Source organism: Callorhinus ursinus, unplaced genomic scaffold (genome assembly GCF_003265705.2).
Source record: "Callorhinus ursinus isolate GAN/ISIS: 27379988/994484 unplaced genomic scaffold, GSC_fseal_2.0 scaffold6, whole genome shotgun sequence".
Lineage (NCBI taxonomy): Eukaryota > Metazoa > Chordata > Mammalia > Carnivora > Otariidae > Callorhinus > Callorhinus ursinus.
This window is the reverse complement of record NW_027397068.1, coordinates 52396433-52412960: the sequence shown is the minus strand read 5'-3', so window position 1 is coordinate 52412960 and position 16528 is coordinate 52396433. Positions and strand designations below refer to the sequence as shown.

Sequence of the window (16528 nt, the reverse complement as noted above, 5' to 3'; positions counted from 1 at the left end):
TTGAGATGTGCTGTAAGTGTAAAATATATACTGGATTTCAAAGACAGTGTGAAGAAAAAAGAGTATAAAATCTTTCATTGATAATTTTAAAATATTAGTTACACGCTAAAATTATATTTCTGTTGGACAGTGCTGCTATTCTATCCATAAGAGAGTGTGTTGTAGATATCCTACTGCCTTATCCCTAAATCTTTAGAATACATTTCCTAAGCAAAAGGACATTTTCTTATATCACCGATATGATACAGGTTTTCTTTCTGTACTATGGATCTTGATGTAGAGAGGATGAATGAATCTGCCATTTCATAACTCTACTTAGCAAGAATTTGACTAGAGGCAAAATGCTTCTGAAGAATCTCTATTACATTACATTTTAGCAAAGTATAAAGTATTTCCACATATTTGGTGGAGAGCTAGAGGCCTATTGCATAAACAAAAGAAAGTACAGAAAAAGTTCTCCTGGCTCGCAAATCCTTTAGGAAAACAATGATCTGGACTTTTCTGCAACATCATCATACTATGTTGCCTATATGAAGGGTCATTCTAAAAAGGCATGCACACTTAAAAATTATTTGTCAAATATTTTGAGAATCTGATACACAGTTTGAACATCAAAAAGGTACATGAAAAACACATGGGAGGTACGAAGCCTATTTACTCATCCTACTGGCTTGCACGTCCATAATAGAGGAAATAAATGGCTATCATATTGTATTTTCAGAACAAGTTTTAGAGCTTCTAGCATTTTTCAGCTAGGAAGAATTTAAGCCCTAAAATATGGGGAGTGATAAGGCAGACTTCATATTGCCTGGAAAAGCTTGGCCTCGAAGAAAAAGAAAGCAGACTACATGTAAATGCGTGGGGGGCACGCATGTATACAGTCATGCTCATGGGCATGTCAAGTAGGCTGATCCACAGCCTTGATTTCAGAGTTGAGGACTGGAGGACGTTCAGATCTACACTGTAGCTAGCTGGTGCCATAGGCCACAGCTTTTAAAAATATTTTGATTAAGGGTGGCTCAGTCGGTTAGGCATCTGCCTTCAGCTCAGGTCATGATCTCAGGGTCCTGGGATGGAGCCCCACGTTGGGCTCCCAGCTCAGCAGGGAGCCTGCTTCTCCCTCTCCCTCTGCCCCTCCGCCCTGCTCATGCTCACTCATGCTCTCTGTGTCAAATAAATAAATAAAATCTTTAAAAATATATTTTGCTTGTCAGTGGCTGGGGGATGAAGAAAATGAGTGAGTTACCCAGAGATGGACACCAAGATGAGCCCTTAGTATGCCTAGTAAGAGACCATCAATTGATGGGGAAAAAGCTGCCAAACAGAAGGCAAAGCCACTGTTGGAAAGAGGCACTTTTCTTTTGGAAAGTGAACATCAAATGTAATTTTGAAGAGAAGAAAAGAAGAGCAAAATAGGCAAGGAGAGGAGCTATTCTATTTTGGTAAAACTGTAGAGATCAACTATGGGTAATGGCAATAAACATGACTAAGGTTCTTGGATTGACAGAGCGGCCCTGAGAGTGGGGAGGGCTTTGGTGCCTTCCAAGACCCAAGAGTCAGAGTTGAGTCTAAGGCAGAACCAGCAAATTCTTTCTGGAAAGGGCTAGATAGTAAATATTTTAGGCCTAATGTGGGCCATACATTCTTTACTTACAACCACTGAACTCTGGTGTTGTCGGATGAGGGCTCGATTTCGCCTGTGAGCCAAAGCTTGCCCACCCCTGGTTTAAGGCAACATCTGGCCTAGAATTGGCCTTCTGTATGAATATTATCTTTTCTGGAGTTGCCATTATCTTTCACTTTATTCTAGTCCTAAGTAAGCCTGATCTGACAAGAATAACATACCCCCTTTCCAGGGTACCCAGGCCCAGCCAGAGCTGTCACTGGCTTCTGGAACACACTGCTCTCTGTAGAGGGAGAGGCTGAGCCCCGAGATGGCAGGACTAGTTGAATAGTCAGCTGCCCAAGGACCTTGCGGTAGTGCTCCATTTATTCCATTTCCTTCACAGAAAACAAAGAGACATTGCTGGTCCCGACGGTCAGTCAGGGGCAACAGGCTACTGGTCCTTTGCGTTACGAGCTGCCGGATTTTCAGCTTGGAGTGTGAGAGTCAGAAAGCCCTTCCTATGATCAGAGAGCGGAGCTGTCTTCCCAGGTGGAATACCATCTCACTGGTCTTCTCACCATGAACTCTAACGGTGCTCTAAGCAGTTTGTTTCTACTGTAAAATCATTCCTAAAGCGATTTAATTAGAAGGAACTGGGATCTGTGACTTTAACTATACAGATAGTTAAAAATTCCTCAGGTCTTTGAGGGATTCCTAACTTGCTTCAGAAGCCTTTTCCAGCCAACCCGTCCCCACTCTCGCCCCACCCTTGCTCATAACTCCTCAAGCTCTGCTCTCTGCTTTCCGGTGTACTCACACCCTCCCTCTGCCTGTCCTCACTGGAGAACTGTCTAGAATAGATTTCTTCTTATGCCATTGACTGCAAACCTTCATGGATGCTGAGAGTGGCTTCCCTCTTTCTATGTTTCTCTGGCTCCGCAGGAAAGAGAGGACAGCTGCGCTCCCATGCAGATGTTGCAGGGGGCAGGCGGCATGTGCTCAGATTTCAGTCCAATCTTTACACCAGTGAGGGCTGCCGCCAATCCTCCCTCCCTGCCTCAAGTTACTTAGGGGCCCGTACAACTGCCTCTGCTTCCCCCACTGTCCAGACTCATTATATTCCTCCTATTAACATGACTTTTATTCTATCCTGTGAAATAACAGCGCTAGCCTATTGTGTTAAGGAGCATTTGATTCTTTCCTGAGCTTATTTACAAGACAAGGACCATTTGATCAACTGGGAATGGGTCTATCACAATGGTTCTCAAGTTTGAGTGTACAGTACAGTCACCTGGAGGGTTTGTTAAACCGTGGCTCGCTGGGTCTCATCGCAGAGTTTCTGATTCAGTGGTTCTGTGGTGGGAACTTGAGAATTTGCATTTCTAAGATAAGGTGAGGCTGCTCTTTGTGGTCCTAGGACCATTTGCTCTCAAGAATGAACTGGGATGAATGGTGACACACTTCTCCGGTAGAGGAGGAGGGGGGAGTATCTAGGTTCATATCATGACTTTGGTAATTAAAAAAAAAAGTTGCATTCAAAATGCTGTACAACTGAATGCCACTCACCAGTGTTGACACCAGGCTTGAGAAACACGGCTTTAAACTGAGGGTATGGATTACCTATCACAGAGGCAAAAATCTTCCTGAGTGTCAGTCGGATCATTTTGAAGAAGAGCTCTTAAAAATTAAATGTTTCAAAAAAAATTAAATGTTTCTTTAAGTAGAACTGGGATAATCACTCACTCCCTTATTTTTTCTGATACATGCAATGACAAAGAGTGATGTTTCAATGAAATATAGATTTTAGAAGTTTCTGGATGTGAGGTTACTTGTGTTCAAAGAGACAATGCATTTCCTATCATTTATTTGTTATAAGTGTAAAATTAATTATTTCATCCAAGGAACAATTATCAATAAATATTTGTTGAATGATGAATGAGTATTCAACATTATGAAACTGAATATAATTCTTGCATAATCCTGTTGGCTAACTAGGGAGAATAGATGTGGTGCTAGAAATCCCACGTTGCTGAGGGGGGAATAACAAAGTGACAGGTGTTCAGAAGGAGAGTGTAGCAGGGAGAGAGGTACTGTTTTGTGAAGAAACTTCCAGCAGGGCCTCTGCTTGTGACTCATGGTCATATATTGTCTGCATTGGAATGTGCAGCCTCAGGTTCAAATGGGACTGAGAGCCAGGCTGCACTCTGTTTCCCTGCTCATCAAGCCATGTAACGGAGCATGGGGCTGATATAGTCCAAGGGAAAAATAGGCTTGCCTAATCTTCTTAAATAAGACACCTGACAAGCTATTGGCAGCTCAATTTTCCCGTGTCCTGATTTTTCTCCAGGAGTCATTAGTTACCGATTGGCTTGTCATTGTTGGAGGGAACACAGGATAACTAATTTTTCACATGATACTACATGTATGGGACCTTATGGTGGACTTCTAAGAATTCTTTCTTGCCATTCCCGCATCAGTAGAGGACTGGAATCTTTTTTGAAAGCTTTCTGTGAACATTGAGGGATAGCTTTACTTTGTGGATTCAGAGCTCCTGGGAAGGGCCCCATAAATGATCGCAAAGAAATCTTATCCTATTTAACAACTGGAGCCTGACATTCCAATTTAATATCATGTTTTTAGCCCAAGGCATGTTGAAATTAAAAAAGTAATTGTGAATTATTCTGCTGTTAGCACCATGTGGTTATGTATGCCACAGTACTCAGCAGAGAACACTGTAGAGATTTAGTTGGCTAAGCCACTTCCTTCATCATTAGCTCCAGGAGCAGAGGTCTTATTTTTGGCAATCTCATTTTCCCCAGGACTTACTATAGTCTCTGTTACATAGTAGGCTCTCAGCAAATGTTTACTGAATGAATGAATGAACACCAATGATTGTATTCCATTCCTTCAGAAAAATTAAGATTCTATATTCACAACCTGACAAAATTTATTAAGGACAACAAAAGAAAAATTTCACTTCTGATTTTCTGATCTAGATGCTGGACTCAAATTAGTTCTCTATATCTTCAGATCTGTAGATGTCTTATCACTTGGAAGAAAAATCAATTCACAGAATATAGTTTATGTCATTACCATCTGCTTCTTTGATTTGACTGTGTTTATTTCTCAAATTAGCTTTAAGATTTTATTCTAGCAGATATCATTTTCATTGCTTTTCTTAATATTTGGGCATTTGCTCTGGCATTATTAAAATATATCCTCCCCTTAGATGAAACAATGGCTAGCAAATGTTGTTCACCAAGGGCTACATTTCCCAGCCACCACTGCATCAAGAATGTTTTAAAAATACATACAACAAAATACTAGAATTATAAAGGAAATAAATTACATTGAATCCAATTATCATAATACTCATAAAATTAGTGATATGATAATAAACAGGTATATTAGTGATCTATTGCTATGGAACAAATTACCCCAAAACTTAACTCCTAAAGCATACATTATCTCCTGGTTTCAGTGGGTCAGGAGCAGCTTAGCTGGGTGGTTCTGGCTCAGAGTCTTTCAGAAGGCTACATTCAAGGTGACAATCAGGGATGCAATCATCTGGAAGCTTGATAACAAAAACTATCTGTGATTTCTCTTTGCTACAAAGTCCCAAGTACTGCTAATACTTCTGTGGTTTTTGCCTACATTCATAACTAAAGGAAACGATAAATTCTGGATCAGAGTTAAAAGGGATGTAATTTTCCCCATACAAGTATACTGACAGCTCTGAATTCTAATGGATCCTTTGGAGCTTATGGACCGTTGAATTCAATCCATGGGCCCTATGAAATGAAGGAGCCACAACACAGCTTAGGACCCCGAGTCACTGCTCCGGGAAATTTCTACTAACCTGTCATAACGTTGAGAGAGAAAAAGCTTCTACTGCACCTGAGCCCCTATGCATTTTAGAGTCATTTGTTACTACAGCCTAGGCTACACTCCCCAGTACATTTGTCAGTTAATTAGGATATTGTTACTTTCTTCATTTTTGTCCTTCAACATATACTTTTGAGTAAAAATTTCAACTTACCTTTGTGTTAAATTCCATATATGTTTCTTATTCCACTAACAACTAACTCACTAACTTAATATGTATTAAAGACACATGGAGACCAAATAATATTTTTCAGTGACTTTTACTTTACTTTTTCCCTTCAGTTTTCAGTTTTATATACCAGATGGTTGCCAGCTGGAGCCCTATGAATAAATTGCAAGTGACCAATAATGATAAATATTTGTGTTGCTCCTGTTCCTGAATGATTTTTAAGCATAGTAATGGACTTGTTTTCAAACAATGAGCATCTCACTGTGGGGGCAACAGATCATCTCATATGCCATTGCCAGAAATATCTCCCTGAAATCTTCCTAAAATATCTCCCTAGACACTCTGTGTCTAGGCAAAGCTGCTGGATGGGTTTGTGTTGGCAGAAAGTAACGTAGCTACAGTACAGTATTAAACTTTTTTTTTTGTTTGTTATGGACATAAAAACTTAAATAATGGCACAAGCACTAGAAAAACAAAGTTAGGTCCATGATTTTATAATCTTTTCTAAAATTGAATTTAAAAATAAGCCAGTGGTGTTAACTTTTAACCGAACTAGCCGGATTCCACTATGACAAAATGAATTTTGAAAGTAATTGTCTTGCAAAATATCAAGCCATTTTTAGGCCTATCTATCATGGTTGGTTGGAATTCAGCATATCCGTTCCTTTTAGAAGATTTATTTATTTATTTTTAGAGGAGGGGAGGGGTAGAGGGAGAGGGAGAGAGAGAATCTTGAGCAGATTCCCCACTGAGCAGGAAGCCCAGTGCGGGGTGGGGCTGGGGGCTCCATGCAGAGCTCAGTCTCACCACCCTGAGATCATGACCTGAGCTGAGATCGAGTCAATCCTTTAACTGACTGAGCCACCCAGGCTCCCCTATAAGCTCCTTTTAAATGGAAGCAATTTAACATAACATTGTTTTCTCACTGAACTACAGTACTTCTCTTCACTGCTCAAGAGGAGATTCATGAAGGGAAACAGAAGACTGTAGGACAACCAGGAAAAAAGAAAAAAAGAAACAAACTCAGAAATTCTTTCTGGAAGAAAATATCCCCCTCGTAGTAATTTAGAATTAGGTTTTTCAAAGAACATGATTTAGTAAAGGATATTTTATTCTTTGTTAGAGTTTTGACACCTGATTTATAAGAACCACATACAAATAACATCTTTTCTTTTTCTTAACTCCTCAGGATCTTACACAATTCAAATAAAATTAAGTAATCTAAATTTTAAAGTTTTTTGTTTATAAAAGTAAAGCTTATTGTAGAAATTTTATTAAATTCAGAAAAGCGAAGGGAAAAATTGTTTAAAAATAACCCATAATGTGGCCATCCAAGTAGAAATACTGTATCATTTTGAGGTTTATTCTTCTTGTCTATTTCTATAAAATACACATAATTTTTTAATGAGCTTTTTTAGGATTTTTTTTTTTTTAGCAATTCTTACTAGGATTAACAGATAAAAGAGACAATCTTGTCTTCTTAGATTTTTCCAAAGAAGCTTTGTTTTTATTGTATTTTCTTTCTTTGTAATTTTCACAGGGATGAAGCCTATATTATTTCCACTCTGAAGTTTAGTGATAGTTTTCCTGAAAAGCTAAGAGCTAAGCAGCCATAAAACCTTTGCTCTTTTAGAGCCAGACTCCTATCATTGTTCCAGGTTATTAGTCAGGATGTTGATGTTGTAGACAGGGCTAAACAAACATGATGAAAGCCCCTATCTAAAAACTCACAAATACTGACCTTGCTTTCGGAAGACGGGCCATTTTCAAACAAAATGATAAATGATCAAGTGACACTTAACAACAAAGGGAAAATCCAGGCCTTTTGGGCTCAATCCATCTTTCTCCTAAACTACTCATATATAGGGACAATTGACAGGATAGTTTTCGGAAAGGTTAGAGCTTCTTACTAATTTGGAAGACATCCATTTGGACTGCTTCCAAGCGTAACTGCTCACAAAATATTCCCCCATAGTATTTTTGACCTAATCTCAAACACATCCACAAGGATGGAGTTTACAACCGCCCCCTTCAATGTTGCAAATTCTCAGCCAAAAAGTAGCAGAAAGGACAAAGACTTTGATATAAACGTTGAGTTAAACTTAACTTTGAGTTAAAACCCTGGCTCTTCAATTTGTTAGCTGTTGGGTAAATTTTTTAATCCTGAAAAATATCAGTTTCCTCATAAATACAATGAGTGCTAATACATTTGTTTGAGAATTGTTTGTGAATATTGAACAAAATTACTACCACACTATGTGGAGCATAATAGATATTTAATAGAAACTATTTCCATTTACTTCCATTTCTGCCAACCTGTCCCCAACCCTTAGTGCCAAGAATAATTCTATTTGCTATTCAAATTGACCCCTTTTCACTTTTCTAGAGAAGCAAAGAAAGCTAGCTCCTTAGCCAGATTTCTCCAAATATTTTTAAGTAACTTCCCCAATTGTATCTTTGGCTTAAGAGTTTCTCCCTCCCTCCCTCTTTTTAGTCATTTCATTAGGATCAGTTTTCTTAATTTTGTCGCTTTTTTATTGTTGTTGTTGTTTTTGTTGTTGTTTTTTTACTTCTTAACCATTTCCAGTGTATAGAATGAGTTGATTTCTAGTTGCTACTCTATTTTAAGATAGATTTATTTACTTATGGCTTTGTTTCCACAGTTCATGCCATTTTTCCTTGGCTCCTTTCACGTGTTTTCTTCTTCCGATAGCATTTATTATGAGTTCATTAGAAGGTTCTTTATGTTTTAACTTACATGGAAAACTTGTTCTAAATCAAAGAAATATATAATTGAAGAAACTCATGACAAATTTGTTATGTTTTATCTTTAATTGCTATAGTTATATGGAAACTAACAATTTAACTTTATGATATAATCAAATACCATATTACATTACTTTTATGATGCATATTTTAACGACTCTGAAACTGAGATGTATATAATTGATGAACACTATGAATGTGCAGAATTTTTTTCTTTCTTACTGGTACTAAAATAATAGTGCATCTTACAACTGGCTTTTCAGATTTGATGAAAATGCTATAAACAATTTTTTTATAGAACAAAGCATAATATTTTGTTTCTAGGGTAAATAAGATATGCTGAATATGAGACTTATAACATTAGAAATAAGATAAGGTAGTTAAGGGACAGCCTCATCCACGAAAAAAAGAAAAAAAAATTTCACACTGCATTGAAATCAGTTACAAAGTGATTATAGATGTATATTCTCATTATAAAACTTTTCACTAGTTCACTGTAAAAGAAAATTCGAATGCAGTTTTCTTTATAAATGGCTAAAGGATGGAGAATAACACTGTTGGGTCTCTAATAATGCTTGTAGAACATTCAAGGTAAATGGATTCAAGGTAAAATTAGTATGACCCTGTATAAGATCATATACCTTAGGCTGGAAGGCCCAAGCCATTTGCAAAGATGGCTAGAATTTTGCTCAGCACCTGGGTTTATCTCAAGACTCCCAGTAACCTTAAAGCCTAGACTAAGATTTATTTCCCTCCCATACATTTGTTCTTTAAATCCTGTGAAGCCAAGAGTCAGGCATTTCTATAAACTGAGCATGACCAAATGTTTGGAGGTGCACAGAAAGTTCAGTTCTGACACCGATCACTTACTCCCTATTTTGATGAAAAATGTGATTAACAGACTGAAATATGGCATCATAGTTCATCCTGCTGACTTTATCTATTTTTCAAACTCTGATCCTTTTTTTTTTGACATTAACACAGTTGTTTATCTCTGGAAAGCTGACAGGCATCCTTTCCATTCAGGTAATTCATATGTTTATAACTGAGCCAGCCTCTCAGAGAGATTATTTAATTCTGCTTTATCTCCCACACCTCTCATGCTATTGTATATACCCTTAGTGCTTTACTTTTCTAACCCTTTAAACATTCAACTTTCAGTTAATGTGCACCTAAATCCACCCTGGAGCTGTCTAGGCTTGAATGAGGATATGATACCAAATGGTCCTCTTGGACCAGTGAGTCGACCATTTCTGCCCATTTTGTTACCTGTCCCCCAGTGTCTTTTCTTTTCTTAGAGCACTCATAAATATACCGACCTGAAGTCCTCACACAGATTTCACTGCACATTCATCCTTGTGCAGCGCCACCATTTGTGGCCCAGATCGTGGAACTACTTAGCCTTCCTTAATTTAAGTAGTTTTGTGGCATATGCATTGAGTGGCTCAGGTAAGATCTCGACTGCTAATCCCCAACACTGTCATTGCTGAGAAAGCACTGTAGGCAGGGAGAAGTGGTAGTATTATTACTTATCTTGTGCCTTAATCAAATATATGAAAAAGGAAATTTGAGATGAAAGAGAACATTAATACTTAATATATACCAAGTAAAATTATATCATGCATCATTCATCTAAAAAGACCACTTAATCATTGTTTGGAGACTATGAAATTTCTAAATTTGTTTCTTTATTTATGGGTAATAGAGAACTCTTCAGATAGACAAATAGACATACATATGTACATACGTTAGAATATATATTCTATTACCTAGAATAGGACACATGGGAACTATCAATCAAGTTGCATAAAATAGAAACAACACTTGAGCTAAGGTTGATCTAATATTATCTGTTTTATTTTTAAAAAAATTCTTTATTTAAATTCCGTTTAGTTAACACGTACTGTATTATTAGTTTCAGGGATGGAATTTAGGGGTTCATCAGTTGCATTTAACACCCAGTGCTCATTACATGACATGCCCTCCTTAATGCCCATCACCCAATTATCCCTTTCCCCCAACCACCTCCCCTCCCGCAACCCTGTTTGTTCAGTGTCTCTTATGGTTTGCCTCCCTCTCTATTTTCATCTTATTTTAATTTTTCCTTCCCCTCCCCTATTTTAACTGTTCATGTGGGGAAATACTGCCGTGGAAACAAGGTGGTTTTTGGAGCCAGATGGATCTTTGATAAAATCTGAATTCCTCACTTAACAGCCATGTGACTTTTGGCAAGATATTCTACCTCTCCAAGCTACAATTTTCTTACTGTTAAAATTAGGACTATATGCTGAATGTTACACAGTTTTGTTCTAATGCAACATATGTGTTCATAAAAATCACTGTGCTATGCAGAATCACACAATAAAAACCACAGGGTTTATGGAAAAATAGGATGGGAGTATGATACTCAAAAACTTAATCAGTTACACATGAAAAAAAAAAGGAACCCAACAAAAATGTTAGGAGGGATGGCTAAGAAATACATAAACACTATAATTAATATAGTATTTTATCTTAAAAATACCTAAAGTTTACTTGCGGAAGTGGATGTCAGGAGGCTTGTGAATTGTTAGTTATTGTGAAGTGGTAGAAGGAGAGTTTCTAAGATCAAATGGACAGTTATGATATGAGAAGTAAATGGGTGTGAACTGAAGTAGCTGGTCTATGTTTGAGGTGCTTTTATGTGTCAGTATTCCTACCTGGCTCAGTTCAGGCAGGTGTAGTTACTGCATTCTCTTAGTGTTTCCTGCAGGCAAAATTGCAGATAAGCATATTTTGTCCTTTGTCTTTTTTGACTCACACACTTGAAACACTTGTCTCTCTTGGTGTGTTAGTCAGCCTCCAAGATGGTCCCCAATGATCTCCACCTCCTGGTATTCACACCCTTGTGTAGTCTCCTTCCACACGGTACCAGGTGTTGGTCCATATGAAATACAGCAGAATGATGGTGTGTCACTTCTGAGATTAGGTTCTAAGAGACTGCAGCTTCTGTCTTAGGCTCGTCCTTTCTTGGATCATTTACTCTGGGTGGGGGGGGGCGGTGAGGAGCCAGCTCCTATATAAGGGGACACTCAGGTGTCCTATGGAGAAGTCTAGGAGGTGAGGAACTGAGGTTGCCTGCCAATAACCGTCAATGATCCAGACTTCAGATGACTGCAGTCTCAGCTGGTAGACTGACTGCAACCTCGTGAGAGACCTTCAACTAGAACCATCCAGATGACCCCTCCCAGATTCCTGACCCAAAGACACTGTGAAAAAATAAATGTTGTCTTAAGCTACTAGATGTTGGGGTCATTTGTTATGCAGCAATAAATAACCAATACAGTTGATTTCACTTATTTCCTATTTCACCAGCTGTTTTTTTTTTTTTTAAAGATTTGAGAGAAAGAGAGAGAGAGAAAGAGAGAGAACATGAGTAGGAGAGGCCTCAAGCTAAATGCAGAGCCTGATTCCATGACCCTGAGATCACACAACCTGAGCTAAAACCAAGAGTCGGTCACTCAACTGACTGCACCGCCCAGGTGCCCCATCACTGGCTGTTTTTTCTGTATCCTTTGTTGGTTCCTCCTCCTCTTTTAACAAATCTCTAAATGTTGGGATCTTTAGGGTTCAGTCTCTATATCTTTTGAACCTATCTCTTTAGGTTCACTCTCTATATCTTTTATCCTGTGATTTTTAAGTACCATCTTTATACTTTATCTCCAAGCCAGAACACACCTTTGAATTGCAAACCCACCTGTTCAACTTCATACCTTGCCTCTCTACTTTGATGTTTCACACACATCTCAAACCTAAGATATTAAAAATGGAATGCTTGGGTGGCTCAGTCGGTTAAGCATCTGACTTCTTGGTTTCACTCAGATCATCTCAGAGTCGTGAGATCCAGCCCTGCATCGGGCTCTGCGTGGAGTCTGCTTGAGATTCTCTCCCTTCCCTTCTCCCTCTGCCCCTCACCCTGCTCTCATGTGCTCTCGCTCTCTAGAATAAATACATAAAATCTTTTAAAAAAGTGGAATTCATGATTTCCTTCCCATTCCCCAACCTGTTCATTCCTCCCTTTTCTATCATTCTCTCCAATCAAGGCCACAATCTAGATAGCAACACTATTTCCTCCCTTTCTCTAAACTAATTCATTCCATCAGGAACACCTGTCAATCTCATTTCTAAAATATATTTACAATTTTTCCTTTTCTCACCATGATCATCATTACCTCACTTAAACTACTAAAACAACATCCTAACTGATCTCCCTGCCCAGTGTCAACCATTTCTCACATAGCAACTTTAAAGATCTTTTTCAAATAGATCCTGTCATACCTCTGATTAAAACCTTTCAACAACTTTCCACCCCCCATACATGCAGAATAGTAGAGTTATATTGAGCTACTAATGGTTAGGTTTTTTTCTTTTAATATAGTTCACCCATTCAACAAATACTGAGCACCTACTAAATGCTTGGGACTTATCACTGCACCACATAGGCCAAAGATTACTTTTTCCACATTCGGATGGTGGTGGTGGTGGCGGCGCTAGGGGCAAGCTGTACAGTGAGAGAAAAATGAGAATTTATCCCATGAAAATGAAGTGATTTTTTTTTTCTAGTTGAGCTGCTAAATCGGATTGTGAGGAAAGAATGCCCGAAGCACAGTGTTAAATTCACAACTAGGGCCCAACACTGGATTTAACTGACACAAGACTGGTTGCTAATTATAACTTTGAAAACCTTTAAGGTAGTTTAAGTCCCCAAACATCAAAGTAATAACGGTTTTAGGGCCTAAGGAAGAAAGTGCAGCCCAAATATTAATAGAAAATGCGCTATGGCTTTTATCTGAAATTCTGTCCAAATCAAACGTGGCTTGCCTATTTATAATCTGACTTCTATTTCTGGCAGACCAAGCTATATTGGGCTGTTTCTCGGCCGGCACAAATGATCGTTATGCTTCGTGCTCTGCATTATTTTTATGCCTATGCCAACATTCCGAGGTGCCTAAGTGGTAATGCTTTAGTAGCGTCCATAGGAAAGAAGCACCAGCCTCTGATGCAAACCAGAACAGCCTAACTTGCTCAGAGCTCTGCGGTGCTAACTCCGTTGGGGGTAGCAGGGTTGGTCTGACCCCGCTCTGGAAAGGGGGCTTAGCTCGTGGCCCTTTTTCTACTGTCGAAGTGCGTTTGGCACATTTTATATCAAAGCAAAGCAACACTTCCAAGTTTCAGTTAAGGCGTCCAAGAAGAAACTCGGCGCTTGCTGGCAAAAGGAGACTGGGTGTGCGAACAGCCCTCTGGCCTCCCCGTCTTCTCCTCGGCGTGAGATTGGCTTTTTGCTTTTGGGCTGAGGCGGCGCCACAGAAGGAATAGACCAAACAAGCAAAAAGTGGGGCCGACGGAGAGGTCCAGAGTGTACCTTCAAAGCCAGGTAGAGACTCGCGCGAATTCTGTCGTGTGGCCAGGAGACCTCACGGCCTAACAAACCACCCCGCCCACCGTCCACCGTCACCGCCGCGAGGCGGCAGCTCCAGGCCGGAGGGCGGAGTCGCCAGATCATCGCGCGAGACCACCCACGAGACTTCCCAGAAAGCCTCAGGAAACATCTTAATAGCTAGGGAGCCGGTTTAGGGCGGAAGGGTGGGCGGGGCTAGTCCAGATATTTAGCGGCACTGGCGGCCACGCCCCAAATCGGAAGTGACGGAGACGAGCTAGCGCGTCGAAGATACCTCTATGGTTTTCCTCCCGTTCTTGAGTCGGGAAATGGCCGCTGTGTAGTTACAACGGAGATAAGTCCCGGGAACGGTGCTTTCGGCGTTTCAGGTAGGTCTCATGCTGCATTCAAATCACTCAAAGGGCAGTAAATACCGAGGACGAGTGACTATTGTTGAATCTTTTGTGGGTAGTGACGGTTGGCGGCTACAGGAGGACCCAGGAGACGTTTCGCCGTTATTTATGCGTTTCTCCATCAGATCCCCTCAGGTTTTTGGGGCACTATAGGTCGAAAAGGTGGGGGGTGGGGCGAGCAGCGAGAACGGTGCGCGCGCGCGCGCGGTTACGAACCTGGCTCGAAACCCAGAGACCGCGCGGCCTTCCCGTGCGCGTGCGCATATCTTCCTCTTCAACCCTTCCCCCATTTCCTCGGCCCGGTCCCTTGCGCGCGCCCGACTGAAAGCTCGCCCGGCGCACGCGCGCTTCCTCCTTTCTCCGCCCACGGCCCCTGAGGCAGCTGGAGGTGCAGCTTGTGTTCGCTTCTCATTGGCTGGGAGCGCCACCTTTCTTCCAGGCTTTGGGGCTTTGATAAAACAGCTACGACCTGCAGCAAAGTGCTTTGGGTAGGTTGACCCGTTTTCGCGTCGTCTTTAAATTCCCTTTTCCCGGTTTCACGCTACCCGTCGGTTTACGCCCCGTTTTTTTGTTATTCCCTTAAGAACGTGGTCTGCTGCCCCTCGTCGCTGACGCGGGTATCCGCCTCCGGCCCTCGGCGTCGCGGGACAGTTTTCTCCGAGGTTAATCTCGGATACCCCTGGCAACCTACTTTGTTTTGAAGCGAACGTGTGCACTCGACTCTAAGAGTTGGTGCCTAGTTACCGTTTCCTAGTTTGGGGAGCAGGCCTTCGCTGATGAGTGGCCCTGTTGTTTCTCCCCCGCCCCCTCACCCCTCGCCCAAAAGGCAGTCTTCCAGTAGTACAAGCGAAACCACGTCTTTTTGGCAAGTGATTCAGGTCTTTATATCGAGTCAGAGATGTTGCAACCATGATAGGTAGACAGTTGGGGTAATTGGGTGGGAGTGGTGAGTTAAGGTTAAGGACTTTGCCCCCACTTTAAGTCCATAGGTTGGCTTTCTTCACATTTACGATCCATCTTATCAGAATCAAGCAGCGGTGCTGGCAGCTACTTTTCAATGTCTTTTTTTTTTTTTTTTTAGAGTTTTAGGTTGAAAAAATTAAGACTAAAGTTGAAGGCAAATGTGACCAAAGCTGATATAAATAGATGAGTTCTTCAGACACATCTTTTTGCAGCAGCGCCTTTTAATTTATCTTCGGTATTAAAAAGGAAACCAGAATTCCTTAATCCTCATGTAAATTCTCATTCCAATTGACTGTATTTGGAGCGGTTGGGCTACTGCTTAGACAGTAGAGAATCTTTACATAGGAAAAACCGCTACAAGCTTACTTGCATTTTTATGTGATTCTAGCCAATTCAGGATAAATAATTCTATGAGAAGGATTGTGTGTCTAAAATAACTCTTGGTAAACAACCCAAAGTTTATGTACTGATGGTTCATAGCCATGTTGTTTTAAGGATACCATGTTTTCACTGTAACATTGGGGTAAACGTTGGAATCCCCCCTTCATTCAGATAGTTGGTAGCATAGGAGATTTTTCTTTTAAGAACATTAGTATTTTAGGACTCAAAAGATCTCTAAAAACCACTTGATAGAATCAGGTCTAGATGAATTTATTGAATTCAGCTACCTGAATTAACTGTGGTGAGAAGACTTGTAGAAATATAGAAAGTCTTTTCAGTTCTACATAGAACTTTGGATTGGGAGTTTCCAGAAACTACATTCAAAATCCTTAGTTGAACACTAGCCGAATTCTGTGTAATTTACAGTGATTTATTAATCAGCAAAGACGTAGATAAAGGGAATCAAGAAGCCCAATATATCTTTGGGTAGTAAGTATAAATGTTTACATTATAATTTTAAGTTACGAATTTGTTCCTTTTTCAAATCCTGATTCTTTTTTTTTTTTTTTAAGATTTTATTTATTTATTTGACAGAGACAGTGAGAGCAGGAACACAAGCAGGGGGAGTGGGAGAGGGAGAAGCAGGCTTCCTGCTGAGCAGGGAGTCCGATGTGGGACTCCATCCCAGGACCCTGGGACCATGACCTGAGCTGAAGGCAGATGCTTAACGACTGAGCCACCCAGGCGCCCTCAAATCCTGATTCTTAGACAGCGGTCATTAGTGTTATCTGAGAATCTTAAGCATTAATGTTTTATTTGACTACAGGACTGAAAAAAAATAATCTGCAAAATTAAGGTGGTAGTAATTTAGTCTACATTTGTGTAATATTTTGTGGAGTCTTCAAACTTGATCCAGTATTTCTCCACTT

At 40.2% G+C, this 16528-nt stretch overlaps 1 protein-coding gene across 6 annotated transcripts in view; it reads left to right on the top strand.

Moving 5' to 3' along the window:
- The first annotated feature begins 14092 nt into the window (after positions 1–14092).
- BCLAF1 (BCL2 associated transcription factor 1) overlaps positions 14093–16528 on the top strand; it is a 29611-nt gene continuing 27175 nt past the window's right edge. For 2 of the 6 annotated variants that reach the window (XM_025865871.2, XM_025865867.2), the window contains exon 1: positions 14095–14231. The gene's annotated coding sequence lies outside the window, so the exon portion shown is untranslated. Of the gene's footprint in view, positions 14232–16528 lie in introns of all 6 variants that reach the window. The other 4 variants (XM_025865859.2, XM_025865851.2, XR_012378590.1 and 1 more) reach the window with 3 other exon arrangements.